Source organism: Phyllobates terribilis, unplaced genomic scaffold, assembly GCF_046119375.1.
Source record: "Phyllobates terribilis strain yellow unplaced genomic scaffold, ASM4611937v1 Scaffold_745__1_contigs__length_728145, whole genome shotgun sequence".
Taxonomy (NCBI): Eukaryota; Metazoa; Chordata; class Amphibia; order Anura; family Dendrobatidae; genus Phyllobates; species Phyllobates terribilis.
Window position 1 is genome coordinate 216,931 of NW_027363505.1, and position 23,876 is coordinate 240,806.

General features: G+C 47.1%; 1 pseudogene; it reads right to left on the reverse strand.

The window, feature by feature from the left end:
- Positions 1–71: 71 nt before the first annotated feature.
- On the reverse strand, positions 72–21,023 carry LOC141238510 (mitochondrial fission regulator 2-like; annotated as a pseudogene).
- Positions 21,024–23,876: the final 2,853 nt, after the last annotated feature.

Here is a 23,876-nt window from a genome sequence, read left to right on the forward strand (position 1 = left end):
AAAGGAAGGATATAAATAACCTACGTGTTACGCCAAGTGATTATGGCTTCATCAGGGGTATGAACATCAACTCAGACATGAACTTGCTTTCTTGTAATTTCCTTCTGTGTTCTTTTCCCAATAGGCTTAAGCAGGTGGCGCCCAAACTACAAGTGAAGAACATAGGAAAAGTTAGAACCAGATATACATTCATATATACACTGGGAAAATCGTGAAGGATCAGTCAACGATTCAATTAGTTAAAACACTTCTACCCAATAAGGGTATGTGCCCACGATGCAGAAATGAAGCAGAAAATTTCTGCAGCGTTTCTGCATCTCCCTTGCCAGAAAAAATGCATGCAGATCGTGCATTTGACTCGCCCCCTGGGCCGAGGGACACCCGGAACCGGGCTTCTGGGGGTTGTAGTCTCCGTGGCGGTGACCCGGGCCCGTGGCTCAGTGTGGTCAGGCCAATGGCGGTCTTTTGTGGGGGCTTTTATGGGATAATGTCCGACTACGCCACCCGTGGATTGCGGTCAGTGCGAACCGCCGCTGCAAGGCAGACCGCTGGGGCTGATGGTGTATGCAGCTGAGGTAGCGTGACTCCCGACAGGAAGAGTGAAGCCCCAGGGCAGTGTAGTAGACGGTGGGGGTTATGGTGCACGGGCGTCCCAGTACCAGTAGTGCTGCATACGGTGAGAAAGCACAGAGACAAGGCGTTGCAGTTCAAGCTTTTTACTCACAGTTCTCATCCAGTTCACTTGTGCACAGGTAGGACCGCCCGAGCCGTGCTGCTTCCACCAGGCAGGGGGCTCGGTCAACCCCCAGGTAATTCCAGAGTGTGGCACAGGACTCCCTTCTATCCTTTCGTCAGCCGTGCCCCACCAATGACACTACTTTTGTCCAGCTGCCTCTGATCTTCTCCTGGGAGGGCTGGGTACCCACTTCCCTGACCCTATGTGGTGTGCCTTTCTAGTAGGTGTAGTAAGGGGTCGCACCACTAAATGATTGCGACCACCGGTTCTTGGTTAAGGATTAGTCGCCTCCACCAACTTGGGATCCGGTACCCTGTTCTGCCAACCCGTCACCTGTAATCTCCTGGGTCCTTAGGTTTCCTTCTGCCTTCGTGTCTCTGGGCCTCTCTTGGTGTTCTGTTCCTTCTTACTTTCCTTTCTGTTCCTTTCTGTTTCTGTCCTTTCTTCTGGCTCTGGCCTTCACTCTAGGCCTGCCTCGTGGAGCTGGGCCCAGACTGAGCCACAGCTCCCTGTCAGCCCTCCTGGTTGAACTCCTTTTCTCTTCTCCTCCTGACTGAACTGACTCTACTCGACTAAGATGAAGACACCTTATATACCTCCCTCTCTGTGTATGAGCCCAGGTGACTTCCAACCAATGGGCTCCTACCTATGCCCAGAAACCATCCCCCCCTGCTCCTACATCACTGGGTGTGCTTCCCCCTCCCCACTCCAGCCAGGGACATGATTTGTCGTGCCTGCATTACTGTACTAATGGGAGCACCGTTGAGCTGTCCCTCGGAAATGGGGTGTGTGTGATGCATGCAGCTAACCGAGCCCCGATAGCATCACTTGGAAAGTGCTTGACAACTAGGTCACACTATATAAATCCATGCAAACAGCATGGATTTATATAGTGTGACTGTAAAAAATAAAGCTATACTTACCGATCCCCTGCCGCATGTGCTGCCGCGTGTGTTGTCGCGGTCCTTCCGGGTTGCCGGCATATCGCGAGACAGCCTGCGGTCACATGATCGCGACGTCATCTCAGGTCCTGGAAGATAAGCGCTGCCGGCCGGCCCGCGAGAAGGTAAATATAAACTTTATTTATTATTTTATTCTTTTTTTCACAGGTACAATGGTACCCAGGTCTGGATGAGAGTCTTCTCTCCTCCAGAACTGGGTACCATCCGCACATAGAAACGCATATAATCCACATGTACAAACGTATAGACACGGATTATATGCGTCTCAATGCAAGTCAATGGCGGCAATTCCGCTGCGCTTCCGCAAAATTAATGAACATGCTGCGGATTTTTGAGCGCCGCAGAAACGCTGCGGAATAATCCGCAGCATGTGCATTGACATTGCGGAATGCCATTGAGGACCATGTGGTGCAGATTACCAAGCGTTTTTAATGAGTTTCCACTGCGGAAATTCCGCAGTGGAAACGCATGAAAAACGCATCGTGGGCACGCAGCCGAAAGGTCTAGATTTTAGAGTATGTGGGTTGCCTTAAAAGGGTTATATAGCATCTATAAGAACTATGTTTTTTTTACTATGTAGTATCAACAGTGTAAAAAATTGGTTTCGATGACGAATGCTTCAGCAAAGGCACATGCTTGACAGCTGCTCCATTCATTCCCTAGGTAGCTGCTCGGCTTTTTCCGGTAGACTCCCAGCGGTCATGCATCTGACCTGCGGCACATATTTTGTAACAGGGATAAAAGTTCTCCATTGGGGATAAAAATTCCCCGTTCTGCCAATTGGTGCATGTTGCATCTTTGTGGACTTAAAGATATATTTTGTGCATTTTGGTTTCATTAAATATATTGCACCATTTGGCTTTTACAGACTATTTGTTTCCCTGCACATTCAACTTTGATGTGGTCAGTGGTCTTAAACCAGCTGAGATGATGTCAGAAAAAGACATAAAAAAAGGTACTCTCCTTCTCTTGTTATAACAGTTCTCTCCTATTGAACTGTTATAATAAGCTCACTGATGGATTCTTAGACAGTGCAAGATAGAGACTACAAAAGGCAAACGGTGCAAAATTTTTAATCAAATCCAATTCCAAAAAATTATTTTTAGCTAAAAATGCATGCATTTAAGTATTTAAAAAAATTGTCTTTATTGATGGACAACCCCTATAGAGCAATTAGGGTCTATATCTGTAGCTAGTGCCGCCAACATTAGGAACCATATTTCAAATAAATGGGGTTGTCCGTGCTTTTATACTTTCTTATCACTGGTCAGTAATAGACCATGTTATACAGTCAAGGACCATGTTATACAGTTGACTTAGTCTTATGGCCACGTCACACGATAGATAATTGCTGCCAAGTATATAATGTTAAAAGGGGTTATCTAGGACTATTACATTTTTTTAACTATTGACCTAAGAACTAACAGGTAGGTAGTTGCTAACTACCAGTCTGTTGTGCCCTGCACAGATCTCTGCTGACACAGAGCGGTCACAGCAATTCAGCGGCTTCTGCTAATATCATGTCTACAGAGCAGCGGCTTCTCTTCTGCTCTGGTCTCTTGATGGATCGTGACTGCTGACGTCATGCTGATTGGCAGCCGACTCACAAGTTGCCTAACGTCGGTAGCCACGCCCCATCAACAGAGCAGCCTGGAAGAAGAAGAGCTGCTCTGTTGACTTGGAGCAGCTGAATCGCCGGCGACAGTGGTCGGTGACCTCTCCGAGCCGGCACCGGATACAACAGGCAGGTAGTTGCCACTGTTAGTAACAACCTGCCTGTTAGTTTTTAGGCTTATAGTAAAAAGATAAAATAGTCCTGGATAAACCGTTTAAAGATCCAGCAACAAACCTTCCATTCACGATCTTTCATAAGCCTGATTTTTGGTTGGTCAGTCATGTAAGATTTACAAACAGTACCATTGGGGCTTCAGGACTGGAGAACGGAGACTCCTCATGAGATCTATTTTCTTTATTGACAGCGTCATCACCATTTCTGTGCGCAAACTTCTGCTTCAAGGCTTTGGCTATAATGGCTGCAGGGTCTGTGGGATCATTAAGTGAACATCTCTTCTTGTCTTTCCTGGTTGAGGGTTTCCCACCAGGGGATCTAAAGTGAAAAAGCAGTGAAAATAAACATCACTGCCATTCTGTAACAGACGGGCTGACAGGCTATAACTTAGCTCTTCATACAAACCACTTTTCGTTCATTGCTGCTATGTCTAATAAGATTTTTTTTTACAGACTTTTTCTAAAAAAATGAATCAATCACCTGCTATCCATTTTCTGAAAAGACTTGTCTAAGATCCTATTAGTGGGGCTAATACAGCATATTTATGATTAGGGACAGACTACTCTGAAATGTTAAACCTAATATAATTATTGAAATCATGTTTGCATAAGTTAATTTTAACTTTGCAAGTTATCACCTATCTGTGAAGCCCAGCTGTGCTTGGTATCACAGACCCAGGAGGGTGTATTGAAGGATTCCTCCACAAGAGGCCCCCATAACCATTCACACATCTCCACCTTCCACCTCAGACCACCAGAGGGAGCTCCTTAGGGAGATATATAAGGGAAGGTGGAGCCAGGCAGCAGTTAGTCTAGACTGGAGACGACAGAAAGCAAACCTGTTGTGAGAGTTCCTGCAGTGCAAAAGCCTGAGAGAGGTCAGTCTGCAGTGGAGCACGTTCTAGACTCACGTGTAGCTCAGTGAGGTGAGCTTTAGGTGTGCCGGCGCCATAAGATCGGTGAAACGCGGCACGCTGCCGTTAGTGTGAGTAGCCTATTGAGGGTCCGAGTAGGCCGAAGGCGAAGAGTAGAGAGTTAGTTCATAGGGGGCAGAGGAGCTTAACTAGCTCACCCCGAAGAAGAAGTAGTTACCGGACACCGGGTCCGAAGCTTGCCAGGATCTCCACGACCCAGTAAGATAAACTGGAATCCCTGGAGAACTACAGGTCCCAGGAGCGCTAAAGTGCTGATATGTACCAGAGCCAGGAGACACATAGGCCCCGTAGGTTGGGAGCGTGCACTCCAAGAGAAGGCCCTACCACAAGGTCAGCCAGCGCAGGACAGAGACAAAGTTAGGCCTAGCTCCAGGCAGGTCAGAAACTTACTACGCAGAAGCCAGAACCAGGAGGCCCAAAACCTGCTCATTGGGGAGGATCCGGACATACACCCTTCACCCTACAGTGCTCCGGGGAGTGCCTGAAATTCCACCAGTAAAAGGTACTGAAGTGACTATTGTGTCCGTCCCTGTTCTTGATCTGGCCCGGCGGAGTCTCTTTGTCCTGCATCCCCGTTCCTATACTGCCCTGAGGCCCAGCTCTACCTGTGGGGAGCTATACCATCAAGCTGCCTTATCACCAGCCTCAGTGGACTGCGCAGCGCTGGTGATCCTCACCAGAAGCCACAGGTGGCGTCACGAACTCTTTCTTTTACAAGACCAACCCTTTTAAAAGAGAGGCTCAGAGTACGGGCCCGGGAGCCGACCACCGCGACATCCCTAAAGGCCCGGGTACCGAGTCATCCCCATTCCCCTGGGCTAGTCATCTCTTTCCTGGCGTCGCAAACAGGATCACGTGCCCACTGCAACGACACCGTGTTTTGCCCGTTGCCACCGGGTACTGTGCGCCTTTATTTTGAACTGTGTACGAAAAGTTGTGGTGAAGATAGCCGCCATTGTTGGGCCGTTGAGCGAGAAGAAGGGCGTAACCGCGGGAAAATAAGGGGCGTACCTGCAAAAGAGCATGAAGTCCCGGACACACCCCACGCCTTGATGTCAAATCAGGAAGCGCCAGGTCCTGTACGGAGCGTCGCTGAACGCTCTGACGTAGGATGCAAGCGACGCAAGGTCCTGAAGACAACCGTCACCTGCGGAGCTGCGGCCTACCGGAAGAAAAACCAGAAGGTAGGCCACGGTTAACTAGGGGGGCGCTAAGATGTCCGTCGAACAGCAGAACGCCGACCTACCGGTCAACGTCCCCGATAATGGGCAGGCCGAAGCCGCCGCTCCACCAGCAGCGCCTGTAACACCTGTTATTCCTATGACTTTACCGTACATTCCTGGAGAAAAGTGGCTCCGCCAGTACAACGGCAAACCAGATACCCTGTCTGGATTTAAGCGGAAGATATGTGGTATTTTGGACATGTACTCTATGACCGGCAAACAAAGAGCTGCCGTTGTATTAGGACAGCTGACCGGTGCTGCGGAGCGGGAAGTGGAAACATGGTCGGCCGCAGACCGGGGATAGTGTCCGCAATATTCCAAAAACTACATACTGTCTTTGAGGACCTTACTGAGGCGGACCTCCGGATGAGGTTCTACAGCTGCTCCCAACAACCAGAGGACTATGTTCGTGACTACGCCTGGCATCTTCAAGGGGCCCTGCGGGCTCTGAACCAGGTTAGTCCGACCAGCTTTGAGAATGAGAACAAAATGCTGAAGGAACAGTTTGTCCGGGGACTGAAGTCTCCAGAGGAGAGCAGGACTGTGCGTTGGTGGTCCCTGGATCATCCAGATGCCACCTTTGACAATCTAAAGGACATGGCTATAAAAGGACTACAGCCCCTGGAGACAAATGCCATCCAATGTTACCAGGGTGGGGCAACCCCAGAGCCTGCAACGCCCACCTTTTCTCCAGTGACTGCTGAAGCTAAGGTTCCAACAACGTCCCCTAAAGACCTGGACAGTCTGCGCTCAGAGGTGCGTCAGTTGAGTAAAACCCTGACCACCGTGCTGAGTGCCCTGCAGCTGCGGACGGAGCCTGAGGGAGGAGGGAAGATCCTGCTAGCTGATAGCCCTGAGGATGTCCCCTGGATGCGGAGGAGGAGGAGGCCAACACCACCCTCGCCGAGGACCAGTGACCAACGCCGTCCACCAAGGGAACCGATCTGTTACCGATGCCATAAGACAGGACACATCGCCCTGAATTGTCCCTTAAACGAGAAAACCCTGGGTCCGAAGGCCGCCACCCAGGAGTAGACTCACCAGGTCCATCAGACTGGTACAACAGGTTCGTCGGAGGAAGACCTTTCCTGTCCATTGTATTGGACGGGATCCCGATGCATGCCCTGCTGGACACAGGATCTCAGGTAACCATCATACCTGAAGTCCTCTACAAGAGGTACTGGTCCATGGACGATCTGCGTCCGCCAGCTCCAAATTTGTCTGTATATGCATCAAATGGACTCCCCCTTAACCTACTCGGGGTTAAGAATGTGACTGTAAGGTGGGGAGAGTGGAGCTGAAGGACCAGGGACTTATTGTAGTGGAGACTAACCCTGATGACAGCAACCCATATATGGTACTAGGCACTAATGTTGTTGGTAACTGTTTGGGAGAGGTTGTGTTCTTGCTCCAAGAGATCGCTGACACTGCCAGACCGAGACAGAGGAGGGCGCTGCAGAGAGAAATCCGCGTCTTGATGTATCAACAGCAAGTACAATTAACAGATGGTGAAATCGGTAACGTGAGGGTAACAGACCCTATACCCATTGTTGTTCCCCCAATGAGTGAAATGCTCATCTGGTGTAGAGCTGCCATAGGTCTTAGAGGACAGAGCTACCAGGCGGTAGTAGAACCCCTTTGCTCTGAGCACAGACCCACGCTCTTAACCGCCAGGGGGGTGGTAGATGTACGTAATGGGAGGGTGCCTGTCCGTCTTCTTAACCTAGGGGAAGATGAGGTCAAACTGCCACGTTATGCCACTGTTGCTAAACTACATGCTGTCAACAACAACTGTATCCATGTGGCGGAGTCCTTAACTTCACCAGAAGAAGTGGAAGATAATGACCCTGCAACCCAGGTGGAGGATTGGTGTCAACAGCTCCATGTTGGGACAGACACCACTCCTGCCCATCAAAAACAGGGTGTACACCGGGTGGTTCAAGAATACTCGCAGGTGTTCAGTAAACATCCACTTGACTTTGGGAGGGTTAAGGGGGTTCAACATCATATCTCCACAGGCAACCATTCCCCAATTAAAGAACGTTATAGGCCTATACCCCCAGCTCACTACCAGAAGGCAAAAGAAATGCTGCATGACATGAGGAAGGCGGGAGTAATTAGGGATAGTTGTAGTCCCTGGGCGGCTCCCCTAGTGCTGGTTAGGAAAAAGGATGGGAGCATGAGAATGTGTGTAGATTACCGTCAAGTAAATCGCATTACACATAAAGATGCATACCCTTTACCACGCATAGAAGAGTCCCTAGCTGCCTTAAAGTCTGCAAATTACTTTTCTACCCTTGACCTCACTAGTGGTTACTGGCAGGTCGCTGTGGCTGAGGAGAATCGGGAGAAGACGGCCTTCACCACCCCGATGGGACTCTGCGAGTTCAACAGCATGCCGTTTTGACTCTAAAATGCCCCCGGAACGTTCCAGAGACTGATGGAGTGCTGCCTGGGACACCGCATCTTCGAGACTGTGTTACTTTACCTGGATGACGTAATTGTGTACTCCAGAACGTACGAGGACCACCTGAAACACCTGGCAGAGGTATTTGAGTCACTGTCCCGGTACGGGATGAAGTTGAAGCCCTCAAAGTGCCACCTGCTCAAGAGAAAGGTACAGTACCTGGGGCACATTGTCAGTCCGGAAGGGGTAGCACCAGACCCGGAGAAAGTTACTGCCATCCAGAAGTGGCCGGAGCCGAAGAACCTCAAGGAGGTGCGTCAGTTCTTGGGACTAGTCGGATACTACCGGAGGTTTGTAAAGGACTACACTAAGAAGGCAGCTCCTCTGCAAGACCTCCTGGTAGGGCAGTCCCCCAAAAGCAAAAACCCTCCATTCCACTGGGGTAAAGAACAGGCTGAATCATTTCAAGAGATGAAGGAGATCCTGACAGGTGATGAGATCCTAGCCTACGCTGACTACAGCCAAACATTCCTGCTGTATACAGATGCCAGCAATGAAGGCCTGGGCACTGTCTTAAGTCAGAAGCAGAATGGCCAGGAGAAAGTCATCGCGTATGCAAGCAGGAAGCTCCGCCCGACCGAGAGGAACCCAGAGAACTATAGCAGCTTCAAGTTGGAGTTCCTGGCCTTGGTCTGGGCCATCACAGAAAAGTTCAAGCACTACCTAGCCTCCAGCAAGTTTACTGCCTACACTGACAATACCCCCTTAACTCATCTTCAAACAGCCAAGCTGGGAGCCATGGAATAGCGATGGATGGCTCGGCTGTCAAACTACCAATTCACCATAAAGTACCGGGCGGGCCGCAAGAACGCCAACGCCGATGCCCTGTCCAGGATGCCTCACCAGTCAGACACAGAAGAAGAAGTGGATGACCTGGAAGAGGTTGAACTACCTGCCTTCCACCGGAATGGGATGGCCCACGAGCTACGAGCCTCCAGGAAGCAACGCGGTAAGACGTTAAACCCTTTGCCTCACCACAGCTGGAAAGAGACCCAGGACAGCGACCCGGTTGTCAGCCGTATCAAGGAGCTGATAACCCAAGAAGGTTCCTCCCTGGAGAAGGATGCGGCTCTCCAAGCAAAGCAGCTGTGGAATGAGAGAAGCCGGCTGTTTATCTACCGTGAGAAGTTGTGCCGGAGGTACGTCAATCCCAAAACCCTCGAGATGGTGTGGCAGATAGTGGTCCCCAAGACGGACATCCAGATGGTGTTGGAGACCTACCACGATCAGGCGGGGCACTTTGGCTAGAAAAAGCTAGAGACCCTGTTGAAGTGTCGATTCTACTGGGTGGGGATGCGCAGCTTCATTGAGAGGTGGTGCAGAGACTGTGGACCCTGTAGCCTCAGAAGAAAAGACTACAGCAGCCAGAAGGCACCCCTGCAACCCATCAAGACGACTCGCCCTCTGGAGATCGTGGCCCTGGACCATGTCAAGTTGTCACCCAGTCGGTCAGGATACTCCTATGCCCTGACCATGGTGGATCACTACTCCAGGGTCCTGGTGGTCTCCCCTATCAAAGACCTGACAGCAGAGACAGCAGCTAAGACGTTCCAAGCGTACTTCTGCAGGTCCCATGGATAGCCTGGACAGGTACTGACTGACCAAGGCACGGCCTTTGAGGCTGAATTGTTCAAAGAGTTCTGCCATCTGTACGGGTATAAAAAGATCAGGACTACACCGTACCACCCCCAAACTAACGGTCTCTGTGAAAAGATGAATAACATCATCATCGATCTACTGAAGACCATACCACTAGAAGAGAGAAGCCAGTGGCCAGACCTACTACCTGACCTAGTGGATCTGTATAATCACATACCAGTAAGTTCCACCAATTGCACTCCGGCATATCTCATGCGTGCAAGACCAGGGAAGTTGCCCATGGACCTGAAGCTTGGTGTGGTAGAACCTGAAGCTGATGTGACCACTGAGGACTGGGACACGACCAGACAGGAGCAGTACAGGAGAGTCCAAGCCTGTGTCGAAGACAGTCTCACTCGGGTGAGGGATAAACAAGAGGCACAATACAACAGAAGTGCACCAGCAGAACCCTTCACACCAGGAGAAGTGGTATTGAAAAGGAAGCGGAGGAAACACAAGCTTGATGACCAGTGGGAGAGAGAACCCTACACTGTGTTGAATTCAAGGTTTGACAACAGGAAGACGTGTTTGATCAGCAAAGATGGAGGAAGAACAACTGCGACAATATCTAGGGACCACCTGAAGTTGTGTCTACATCTACTAAAGACTCAGGAAGAAGTGTCTTTCACAACCCAGGAAGAACCTAAAGAAACAGTGATACACACTGACCTTGGAGACTTCCCAGCGGATTGGCCTCAAATAGGAGGTGCAGTAATCATTCCAGTACTCCAATTCTATGAACAGCCAGAAAACCCTCCACAGCAAGTTGAACCTGTAAGTGCTGCAGAAGAGCCAGCTCAAGAAGTATCCCCGGATGAAGGATCCCCGGCAGGAGCGGAGCAAGAGGGCCCAGCCAATGGTAGACTTGCCAGTCCAAGAGAGAGGTTAAGGCAATTTTACAACATGGTTACATGTAAAACTGGTAGGGTAACTGAGGATACAGATACTGACACTCCACTAACCACAGCACTATGCAGATCAGTACGCAGCACAAGAGGTAAACCTCCTGCTAGGTACACTGAGTAAAGTAGCAAAATTTCAGAGAATGTAGATAGTTACCCCTGGGGTATTGAGTATTAAATTGTAATGTATTGCGTAACTGTTTGTTTTCATGCATGCTTATCAATTTGTGCTTTTTCCTATTAATTCTTTATTTGCATAATGAACTGCATGGCTGAGGACTGTGTGCAGCCCAAAAACTCTTATTGTATATAATTGCGCTCCCTGGAGTGCCCCTTTCAGGTGACCTCAGAAGGAAAACCTATCTGGAGTGGCTCTTTTGGAGGTCCAACTCTGATCTTCATGCCCTGCAGCCACCCCAGGGCCTGCGTAGAGGGTTTAGGACAGGTCCCTCAAAACTACCAAAGTACTCTACCTTGTGAGATGGACATCCTGTATGGGAACCTCACCATAGGAGACTTGGATTCTGAGGACACTCTGTATTTGTATTGTTTCTGCAACGTTTAAGATCCGTGCCTCCCATAAAGGGAAGAGTGTTCTAGTATTGCTTATGTTTCCTATTGTTACTGTTGTTATAAAATGTACTTCAGCCCGGGAGTGCTGAGTTTAACTAGGGGGGAATGTGAAGCCCAGCTGTGCTTGGTATCACAGACCCAGGAGGGTGTACTGAAGGATTCCTCCACAAGAGGCCCCCATAACCATTCACACATCTCCAACTTCCACCTCAGACCACCAGAGGGAGCTCCTTAGGGAGATATATAAGGGAAGGTGGAGCCAGGCAGCAGTTAGTCTAGACTGGAGACGACAGAAAGCAAACCTGTTGTGAGAGTTCCTGCAGTGCAAAAGCCTGAGAGAGGTCAGTCTGCAGTGGAGCACGTTCTAGACTCACGTGTAGCTCAGTGAGGTGAGCTGTAGGTGTGTCGGCGCCATAAGATCGGTGAAACGCGGCACGCTGCCGTTAGTGTGAGTAGCCTATTGAGGGTCCGAGTAGGCCGAAGGCGAAGAGTAGAGAGTTAGTTCATAGGGGGCAGAGGAGCTTAACTAGCTCACCCCGAAGAAGAAGTAGTTACCGAAGCTTGCCGGGATCTCCACGACCCAGTAAGATAAACTGGAATCCCTGGAGAACTACAGGTCCCAGGATCGCTAAAGTGCTGATACGTACCAGAGCCAGGAGACACATAGGCCCCGTAGGTCGTGAGCGTGCTCTCCAAGAGAAGGCCCTACCACAAGGTCAGCCAGCGCAGGACAGAGACAAAGTTAGGCCTAGCTCCAGGCAGGTCAGAAACTTACTACGCAGAAGCCAGAACCAGGAGGCCCAAAACCTGCTCATTGGGGAGGATCTGGACATACAACCTTCACCCTACAGTGCTCCTGGGAGTGCCTGAAATTCCACCAGTAAAAGGTACTGAAGTGACTATTGTGTCCATCCCTGTTCTTGATCTGGCCCGGCGGAGTCTCTTTGTCCTGCATCCCCGTTCCTATACTGCCCTGAGGCCCAGCTCTACCTGTGGGGAGCTATACCATCAAGCTGCCTTATCACCTGCCTCAGTGGACTGCGCAGCACTGGTGATCCTCACCAGAAGCCACAGGTGGCGTCACAAACTCTTTCTTTTACAACACCAACCCTTTTAAAAGAGAGGCCCAGAGTACGGGCCCGGGAGCCGACCACCGTGACATCCCTAAAGGCCAGGCTAAAGGCCCGGGTACCGAGTCATCCCCATTCCCCTGGGCTAGTCATATCCACAGGATAAGCCTGCTGATCGCAGGAGGTCCGCATGGAAGACCCCCACCATGAATGGGGCTTGGAAGAGACACATTATATTTGAGCCTTCTCAAGCATTCACGCCACTGCTACATTCATTATATGTGGGACTTCCAGAGAAGGGTACAGCATTGTTAACCCCATTCATGACCTTGCAATTTTCTGTTTTTGCCCTTTCATTTTTTTCTACTCTTATTCCCAGAGCCAAGTTTTTTATTTTTTGTCAATATACAGTACAGACCAAAAGATTGACACACCTTCTCATTTAAAGATTTTTCTGTTTTTTCATGACTATGAAAATTGTACATTCACACTGAAGGCATCAAAACTATGAATTAACACATGTGAAATTATATACCTAACAAAAAAGTGTGAACCAACTGAAAATATGTCTTATATTCTAGGTTCTTCAAAGTAGCCACCTTTTGCTTTGATGACTGCTCTGCAAACTCTTGGCATTCTCTTGATGAGCTTCAAGAGGTAGTCACCGTCAATGGTTTTCACTTCACAGGTGTGCCCTGTCAGGTTTAATCAGTGGGATTTCTTGCCTTATAAATGGGGTTGGGACCATCAGTTGTGTTGTGAAGAAGTCTGGTGGATACATAGCTGATAGTCCTACTGAATAGACTGTTAGAATTTTTATTATGGCAAGAAAAAAGCAGCTAAGTAAAGAAAAACGAGTGGCCATCATTACTTTAAGAAATGAAGGTCAGTCAGTCCGAAAAATTGGGCAAACTTTGAAAGTGTCCCCAAGTGCAGTTGCAAAAACCATCAATCGCTACAAAGAAACTGGCTCGCAAAAAAGAAGCAAGACAAAAATATATCTCATACCCTACCATAATTATATATAAATGTAAAGCAAAATTGCATAATAAATATAGGGTACTTAGTGAACTATTTTTGATCAAAAAAAGTATACAAGCCGTCCCACCAGCGGCAAGGTGACCCTAAATTGGGACGGTACCTATACTGCCTATATTAAAAACCTTACTGTATATCAAAGTTGAAGTAATGCATATAAAAGGGTAGACAAATAGGACCGGGTCCCAACTCCAGACCACCTAGGCCCGTGGTAAGCTACATATATACCAATCAGCTCAACAAAGGGCATGCCACACCCTTAAATTGCACAGAATGCAAACAAGTCAAAAAACCAGACAATGTGAACTGAGGTCTAAGATGGCAGACATACAAGAAACAGAGGCATGTTCACACTAGCAAAAAAGAAGCAAGACAAAAATATATCTCATACCCTACCATAATTATATATAAATGTAAAGCAAAATTGCATAATAAATATAGGGTACTTAGTGAACTATTTTTGATCAAAAAAAGTATACAAGCCGTCCCACCAGCGGCAAGGTGACCCTAAATTGGGACGGTACCTATACTGCCTATATTAAAAACCTTACTGTATATCAAAGTTGAAGTAATGCATATAAAAGGGTAGACAAATAGGACCGGGTCCCAACTCCAGACCACCTAGGCCCGTGGTAAGCTACATATATACCAATCAGCTCAACAAAGGGCATGCCACACCCTTAAATTGCACAGAATGCAAACAAGTCAAAAAACCAGACAATGTGAACTGAGGTCTAAGATGGCAGACATACAAGAAACAGAGGCATGTTCACACTAGCAAAAAAGAAGCAAGACAAAAATATATCTCATACCCTACCATAATTATATATAAATGTAAAGCAAAATTGCATAATAAATATAGGGTACTTAGTGAACTATTTTTGATCAAAAAAAGTATACAAGCCGTCCCACCAGCGGCAAGGTGACCCTAAATTGGGACGGTACCTATACTGCCTATATTAAAAACCTTACTGTATATCAAAGTTGAAGTAATGCATCTAAAAGGGTAGACAAATAGGACCGGGTCCCAACTCCAGACCACCTAGGCCCGCGGTAAGCTACATATATACCAATCAGCTCAACAAAGGGCATGCCACACCCTTAAATTGCACAGAATGCAAACAAGTCAAAAAACCAGACAATGTGAACTGAGGTCTAAGATGGCAGACATACAAGAAACAGAGGCATGTTCACACTAGCAAAAAAGAAGCAAGACAAAAATATATCTCATACCCTACCATAATTATATATAAATGTAAAGCAAAATTGCATAATAAATATAGGGTACTTAGTGAACTATTTTTGATCAAAAAAAGTATACAAGCCGTCCCACCAGCGGCAAGGTGACCCTAAATTGGGACGGTACCTATACTGCCTATATTAAAAACCTTACTGTATATCAAAGTTGAAGTAATGCATATAAAAGGGTAGACAAATAGGACCGGGTCCCAACTCCAGACCACCTAGGCCCGTGGTAAGCTACATATATACCAATCAGCTCAACAAAGGGCATGCCACACCCTTAAATTGCACAGAATGCAAACAAGTCAAAAAACCAGACAATGTGAACTGAGGTCTAAGATGGCAGACATACAAGAAACAGAGGCATGTTCACACTAGCAAAAAAGAAGCAAGACAAAAATATATCTCATACCCTACCATAATTATATATAAATGTAAAGCAAAATTGCATAATAAATATAGGGTACTTAGTGAACTATTTTTGATCAAAAAAAGTATACAAGCCGTCCCACCAGCGGCAAGGTGACCCTAAATTGGGACGGTACCTATACTGCCTATATTAAAAACCTTACTGTATATCAAAGTTGAAGTAATGCATATAAAAGGGTAGACAAATAGGACCGGGTCCCAACTCCAGACCACCTAGGCCCGTGGTAAGCTACATATATACCAATCAGCTCAACAAAGGGCATGCCACACCCTTAAATTGCACAGAATGCAAACAAGTCAAAAAACCAGACAATGTGAACTGAGGTCTAAGATGGCAGACATACAAGAAACAGAGGCATGTTCACACTAGCAAAAAAGAAGCAAGACAAAAATATATCTCATACCCTACCATAATTATATATAAATGTAAAGCAAAATTGCATAATAAATATAGGGTACTTAGTGAACTATTTTTGATCAAAAAAAGTATACAAGCCGTCCCACCAGCGGCAAGGTGACCCTAAATTGGGACGGTACCTATACTGCCTATATTAAAAACTTTACTGTATATCAAAGTTGAAGTAATGCATATAAAAGGGTAGACAAATAGGACCGGGTCCCAACTCCAGACCACCTAGGCCCGTGGTAAGCTACATATATACCAATCAGCTCAACAAAGGGCATGCCACACCCTTAAATTGCACAGAATGCAAACAAGTCAAAAAACCAGACAATGTGAACTGAGGTCTAAGATGGCAGACATACAAGAAACAGAGGCATGTTCACACTAGCAAAAAAGAAGCAAGACAAAAATATATCTCATACCCTACCATAATTATATATAAATGTAAAGCAAAATTGCATAATAAATATAGGGTACTTAGTGAACTATTTTTGATCAAAAAAAGTATACAAGCCGTCCCACCAGCGGCAAGGTGACCCTAAATTGGGACGGTACCTATACTGCCTATATTAAAAACCTTGCCGCAAGGTTCTTTTTTGCTAATGTGAACATGCCTCTGTTTCTTGTATGTCTGCCATCTTAGACCTCAGTTCACATTGTCTGGTTTTTTGACTTGTTTGCATTCTGTGCAATTTAAGGGTGTGGCATGCCCTTTGTTGAGCTGATTGGTATATATGTAGCTTACCACGGGCCTAGGTGGTCTGGAGTTGGGACCCGGTCCTATTTGTCTACCCTTTTATATGCATTACTTCAACTTTGATATACAGTAAGGTTTTTAATATAGGCAGTATAGGTACCGTCCCAATTTAGGGTCACCTTGCCGCTGGTGGGACGGCTTGTATACTTTTTTTGATCAAAAATAGTTCACTAAGTACCCTATATTTATTATGCAATTTTGCTTTACATTTATATATAATTATGGTAGGGTATGAGATATATTTTTGTCTTGCTTCTTTTTTGCTAGTGTGAACATGCCTCTGTTTCTTGTATGTCTGCCATCTTAGACCTCAGTTCACATTGTCTGGTTTTTTGACTTGTTTGCATTCTGTGCAATTTAAGGGTGTGGCATGCCCTTTGTTGAGCTGATTGGTATATATGTAGCTTACCACGGGCCTAGGTGGTCTGGAGTTGGGACCCGGTCCTATTTGTCTACCCTTTTATATGCATTACTTCAACTTTGATATACAGTAAGGTTTTTAATATAGGCAGTATAGGTACCGTCCCAATTTAGGGTCACCTTGCCGCTGGTGGGACGGCTTGTATACTTTTTTTGATCAAAAATAGTTCACTAAGTACCCTATATTTATTATGCAATTTTGCTTTACATTTATATATAATTATGGTAGGGTATGAGATATATTTTTGTCTTGCTTCTTTTTTGCTAGTGTGAACATGCCTCTGTTTCTTGTATGTCTGCCATCTTAGACCTCAGTTCACATTGTCTGGTTTTTTGACTTGTTTGCATTCTGTGCAATTTAAGGGTGTGGCATGCCCTTTGTTGAGCTGATTGGTATATATGTAGCTTACCACGGGCCTAGGTGGTCTGGAGTTGGGACCCGGTCCTATTTGTCTACCCTTTTATATGCATTACTTCAACTTTGATATACAGTAAGGTTTTTAATATAGGCAGTATAGGTACCGTCCCAATTTAGGGTCACCTTGCCGCTGGTGGGACGGCTTGTATACTTTTTTTGATCAAAAATAGTTCACTAAGTACCCTATATTTATTATGCAATTTTGCTTTACATTTATATATAATTATGGTAGGGTATGAGATATATTTTTGTCTTGCTTCTTTTTTGCTAGTGTGAACATGCCTCTGTTTCTTGTATGTCTGCCATCTTAGACCTCAGTTCACATTGTCTGGTTTTTTGACTTGTTTGCATTCTGTGCAATTTAAGGGTGTGGCATGCCCTTTGTTGAGCTGATTGGTATATATGTAGCTTACCACGGGCCTAGGTGGTCTGGAGTTGGGACCCGGTCCTATTTGTCTACCCTTTTATATGCATTACTTCAACTTTGATATACAGTAAGGTTTTTAATATAGGCAGTATAGGTACCGTCCCAATTTAGGGTCACCTTGCCGCTGGTGGGACGGCTTGTATACTTTTTTTGATCAAAAATAGTTCACTAAGTACCCTATATTTATTATGCAATTTTGCTTTACATTTATATATAATTATGGTAGGGTATGAGATATATTTTTGTCTTGCTTCTTTTTTGCTAGTGTGAACATGCCTCTGTTTCTTGTATGTCTGCCATCTTAGACCTCAGTTCACATTGTCTGGTTTTTTGACTTGTTTGCATTCTGTGCAATTTAAGGGTGTGGCATGCCCTTTGTTGAGCTGATTGGTATATATGTAGCTTACCACGGGCCTAGGTGGTCTGGAGTTGGGACCCGGTCCTATTTGTCTACCCTTTTATATGCATTACTTCAACTTTGATATACAGTAAGGTTTTTAATATAGGCAGTATAGGTACCGTCCCAATTTAGGGTCACCTTGCCGCTGGTGGGACGGCTTGTATACTTTTTTTGATCAAAAATAGTTCACTAAGTACCCTATATTTATTATGCAATTTTGCTTTACATTTATATATAATTATGGTAGGGTATGAGATATATTTTTGTCTTGCTTCTTTTTTGCTAGTGTGAACATGCCTCTGTTTCTTGTATGTCTGCCATCTTAGACCTCAGTTCACATTGTCTGGTTTAAAGAAACTGGCTCGCATGAGGACTTCCCCAGGAAAGGAAGACCAAGAGTCACCTCTGCTTCTGAGGATAAGTTTATCCGAGTCACCAGCCTCAGAAATCACAGGTTAACAGCAGCTCAGATTAGAGACCCGGTCAATGCCACACAGAGTTCTAGCAGCAGACACTTCTCTTCAACAACTGTTAAGAGGAGACTTTGGGCAGCAGGCCTTCATGGTAAAATAGCTGCTAGGAAATCACTGCTAAGGACAGGCAACAAGCAGAAGAGACTTGTTTGGGCTAAAGAACACAAGGAATGGACATTAGACCAGTGGAAATCTGAGCTTTGGTCTGATGAGTCCAAATTTGAGATCTTTGGTTCCAACCACCGTGTTTTTGTGCGACGCAGAAAAGGTGAAAGAATGGACTCTACATGCCTGGTTCCCACCGTGAAGCATGGATGAGGAGGTGTGATGGTGTGGGGGTGCTTTGCTGGTGACACTGTTGGGGATTTATTCAAAATTGAAGGCATACTGAACAAGCATGGCTATCACAGCATCTTACAGCGGCATGCTATTCCATCTGGTTTGCGTTTAGTTGGACCATCATTTATTTTTCAACATGACGATGAACCCAAACACACCTCCAGGCTGTGTAAGGGCTATTTGACCAAGAAGGAGAGTGATGGGGTGCTACACCAGATGACCTGGCCTCCACAGTCACCAGACTTGAACCCAATCAAGATGGTTTGGGGTGAGCTGGACCGCAGAGTGAAGGCAAAAGGGCCAACAAGTGCTAATCATCTCTGGGAATTCCTTCAAGATTGTTGGAAGACCATTTCCGGTGACTACCTCTTGAAGCTCATCAAGAGAATGCCAAGAGTGTGCAAAGCAGTTATCAAAGCAAAAGGTGGCTACTTTGAAAAACCTAGAATATAAGACATATTTTCAGTTGTTTCACACTTTTTTGTTAAGTATATAATTCCACATGTGTTAATTCATAGTTTTGATGTCTTCAGTGTGAATGTACAATTTTCATAGTCATGAAAATACAGAAAAATCTTTAAATGAGAAGGTGTGTCCAAACTTTTGGTCTGTACGGTACCTTTTTTTTTTGCGGGACAAGTTGTTCTTTTGATTGACATCATTTATTTTACCATATCGTGTACTGGAAAACGGGAAAAAAATTCCAAGTGCGGTGAAATTGCAAAAAAGTGCATTTCCACAATTGTAATTTTTTTTTTTTATTTACCATGTTCACTAAATGCTAAAGCTGACCAGCCATTATGATTCCCAGGTCAGTACGAGTTCATAGATACCAAACATGTATTGGTTCTTTTATATGTGAGTGGTGAAAAAAAAAATCAGAAGTTTGTAAAAAAAAAATTAAAAAAAATCGCTTATGTCGCCATTTTCCGAGACCCGTAGCATCTCCATTTTTCGGGTCTAGGGCCAGGTTAGGGCTTATTTTTTGCGCCCTCAGCGGACGTTTTTATTTATATAATTTTGAGGTAGATACAATGTTTTGATCGCCTGTTATGTTTGCGGAGGCAAAAAAAGAAAAACATAATTCTGGAGTTTAGATTTTTTTTGTCGTTACGCCGTTTACCGATCTGATTAATTTACTTTATATTTTGATAGATCGGAGATTTCTGAATACAGCGATACCAAATATGCGTATATTTTTTTAATGGTTTTATTTTCAATAGGGCAAAAGGGCGTGATTTAAACCTTTATGTTTTTTAAAACTTTTTTTACTTTTTACTGGCAGCAATAGTCCTCTTAGGAGACTTGAAGCTGCAATCATCTGATTACCTGTGCTACACATAGCAGGGCTTCAGCACTGCTATGTATAGCAGAAATCACAATCTCCTATGAATGCCGGCCACAGGGGATCTACAATGACAGCCAGGGGTCTTCTGCAGACCCCCGGCTGTCATGACAACACATTGGCACCCCGCAATCACATGACAGGGACGCCTATGGGTGTGTCTTGTGACGAGCTTCTGGCAGGTGTGTATTAAATGCCACTGCTAGTGATTGACAGCGGTATTTAACTGGTTAACAGCTGCGGGTGGATCTCGGATCCGACTGCGGCTGTTAAAGGCACATGACAGCTCATGAGATCAGCAGTCATGTGCAGGGAAAGATGCAGGCTCAGTGACAGATTTTTTTTTTTTTTACAGTTTTCTCCTTCATTCTATTTCACGCATGTCTGTAATAAAAAATATATATTTAAAGAAAATCTATAAAATGACCTTTCGACCGCCCGAAGCTTGATGGAATTCATGCCTTTTAACACATCCATCATACTGGGGAGCTGATCCACACTGCCTTTCTCTGAAGCCTCACTTTCCGTCGGGCTGCATTTGTGAGAAGCTTTACGTTCTCTTATAATATCAAGTGCAGATTTTAGTTGGGAAGATGGGACTGGGGGTGGTGGAGGAGGAGGAGGAGGAGGAGGAGGGGGCAGCGGAGCTACTGGGGTTGTAAATTGCAAAAACTGTGCGGAAAGTGGTGGAGAAGCTGAAGATGGGGGTGAGAGGGCATTACCTGGGCAGCTAAATGAGCACATTGATTCTGTATCTGAGAAACAAAAACGAGATCAAATCATACCAAATACATAGCAAAAGCTTGACCTGTTTAACCCATTAAGTGATTTATAAGGATTACAAAAACAATGGCTTACGAGACTGTGCGGCTTGTGACGGTTGTAGGGCAACAATGGCAGCAATCTGTACTCTCTGCTGCAGCAGCTCATCTTCCAAAGCTGAAAGGCATGATCGTCTGCAGGAAGGAGACTCTTTTCACACACTCTCCTGGCCAACATCATAGTCAGAAATCCTGAGTCTGAATTATTCGGGTCCATTGACTTGTTGGATGGAAGATCGTGTCTGATGTTACTAAAGGGAATCTGTCACCAGGTTTATGCTACCTCATCTGAGAGCAGCATGATGTGGGGGCCGAGACCCCGAATCCAGTGATGTTACTGGGCTCCTTGCTGTAGTTTTGATAAATCATTGTGACGCGCCCCCTGGGCCATGTTGTGCTGCGTTGCGCATGCGGGGGATACCCGGAGCCGGATCTGACAGGGGTAGTAGTCCTCGTGGCGGTGACCCGGTCCGTGCCCAGGGTGGTCAAACTAAGAGGCAGTGCTCGGCATTAAGATGTTATAGAGTTCGACTACGCCACCCGTTGATTGCAGCTATGAAGCCGCCGCTGCAGGGCAGACCGCTGAGGCCGGTGGTGTGGTTGTGCAGCGTGGATGGTATAACCCCCAACGGGAGAGGTATAGCCTCAGGGCAGCTGGTGAAGCAGGGAATGATGATAGTGGTAGTGGTGTGACAAGGAAGCTCAGAGACGTGCATTGCAGTTTTCACAGCTTTACTCACAGTTGGTATTCAGATCACTTCGGCCAAGAGTGACCACCCGAGCCGTGCTGCGTCCACCAGGTGCGGGACTCGGCCAACTCCCAGGCAGTTCCAGAGCGTGGTCCTGAGCTCCCCTCTCTTCCTTCCTACTGGCCGTCCCCACCAGGGATCCACCTTTGTCCAGCTCCCTCGAGCCTTCTGGTGGTGAAACCTTTCCCGGCTTCCCTGACCCTATACGTGGTATGCCTTCCTGGTGGATATGGCGAGGGGTCGCGCCAAAACTTGTCCACGACCTCCGGTTCCTGGCTGAGGATAATTGGCCTCCACCAGTTTGGGATCCGGTACCCTGTTCTGCCAACCCTTCACCCGTTAACTCGTGGGATCTCAGGGTTCCCTCTTCTCTTGCATCTCTGGGCCTCTCCTGGTGTTTCTGTTCCTCCTTCTTCTCCTTTCTCTCTCTCTCTGCTTCAGGCCTCCTCTCCAGGCCTGGCTCTGGAGCTGGGCCCAGACTGAGCCACAGCTCCCTGTCAGCCCTCTCTGGCTGAGCTCCTCTCTGCACAGAGCAGACCAAAAAGACCTTGTCCTAAGATGGTGCCCACCTTATATACTCCCTCTGACACCTGAGCCCAGGTGACAAGCACCCAATGGGCTCCTACCTATGCCCAGAGTCCCTCCCCTATCTGCTCCTACACCACTAGGATGTTCCTCCCCCCTCCCCACTCCAGCCGGGGACAGAAGCTGTCGTACCTGCACATCTATCTGGTGGGAGTACCGTTGGTCTGTCCCCCGGAAATGGGGTGAGTGTGGTGCATGCAGCTAACTGAGCCCAGTTCCACACTCCATCCTTACCCGGGAGTGGAATACCACACCTCTGGATCGAGGTGCAATACCCCTGTAGCAGCCGAGTCCTCGGGGTGCTACAATTGTGTTATCTGCTGCAGCTCTGCTAGTCCTCTCAATGATCAGCTCCTGCTATGCAGTCCTTAATATTCATGAGCTCAGGCTAACCATGTCCCTCTCCACTGTCAGCGTTGTCTATGTGACGCGCCCCCTGGGACATATTCCTTGTGAGGGGAATACCCGGCACCGGATCAGATGGGGGTTGTAGTCTCCGAGCGGCTGTGACCCGGCCCGTGCCCAGGGTGTCAAACTCAGGGTTATGTGACAGTCCTACAGATGTTGTAATGTTCTTCATGTCGACTACGCCACCCGTTGTGTTGCGGTCACTGTGGCCGCCGCTGCAGCAGGGTCCGCTGAGGCTGATTGTGTGGTGCAGCTTGGTAGGATAACCCCCAACGGGAGGGGTATAGCCTCAGGGGGACAGGTGTAGAGGATGGGGGTTGTGGTGGTGCAGTGCAGACGGCAATTGAAGACAGAGTCGGGTTATGCAGTTTAGGGTATTTTACTCACTGCTGCTGTTCCTGGTCACTCCAGCTTCAAGTGACCACCCGAGCCGTGCTGCGTCCACCAGGTCCTGGATCCAGCCAACCCCCAAGCAAGTCCGGAGCGTGGCCCTGAGCTCTCCCTCTGTCCTTTCTTCCGCCGTCCCCACTAGTGATCCACCTAGGTCCAGCTCCCTCGGGCCTTCTGTTGGGCAACCCTTGGCCTTAGGTTCCCTGACCCTCCATGTGGTATGCCTTCAGGGTGGATGTAGTGGGTGGCCGTGGCAGATGCTGCCCACAGCCTCCGGTCTCTGGCTAGGGATGTGTTTTCTGCCCCCACCAGTTTGGGTTCCGGTACCCTGTGCTGACTCCTCACCCGGTGCTCTAATTTGGGCTCTTGGGTCCCTTCTGTTTTCCCCCTCTGGGTCCTTCTTCACTGCTCCTCTCTCTCTTTCTTTCTTCAGGGCTGCTCTTCCTTCAGCTGTTCCTCTCTGCCGACTTGTTCTCTGTCACTCACTGACAGGCTCCTCTACAACTGACCCTGATTCTAGTTGGTGCCCTCCTTATATAGCCCTCTATGTGTGAGCTCAGGTGACCAGCACCCAATGAGCTCCTAGCTCTACCCAGACTGCTCCCCCTATCTGCCCCTACACTACAGGGATATACCAACCCCCTCCCACTCCAGCCAGGGACAGACACGGTCGTACCTGCACATTTCTAAGTGGGAGTACCGTCGGCCTTCCCCCCCGGAAATGGGATGTATGTAGTGCATGCAGTCTAACTGAGCTCAGTCCCACACTCCATCCTTACCCGGGAGTGGAATATCACACCTCTGGCTGAGGTGCAATACTCCTGTAGCAGCCGGATCCTCAGGGTGCTACATTCCCCCCTGGTAAATCACAGCACGTCCTCGGGCTGTAAGACACAAAACACCAAAACATACATTTTTTTTTTTTCAATATAACCATA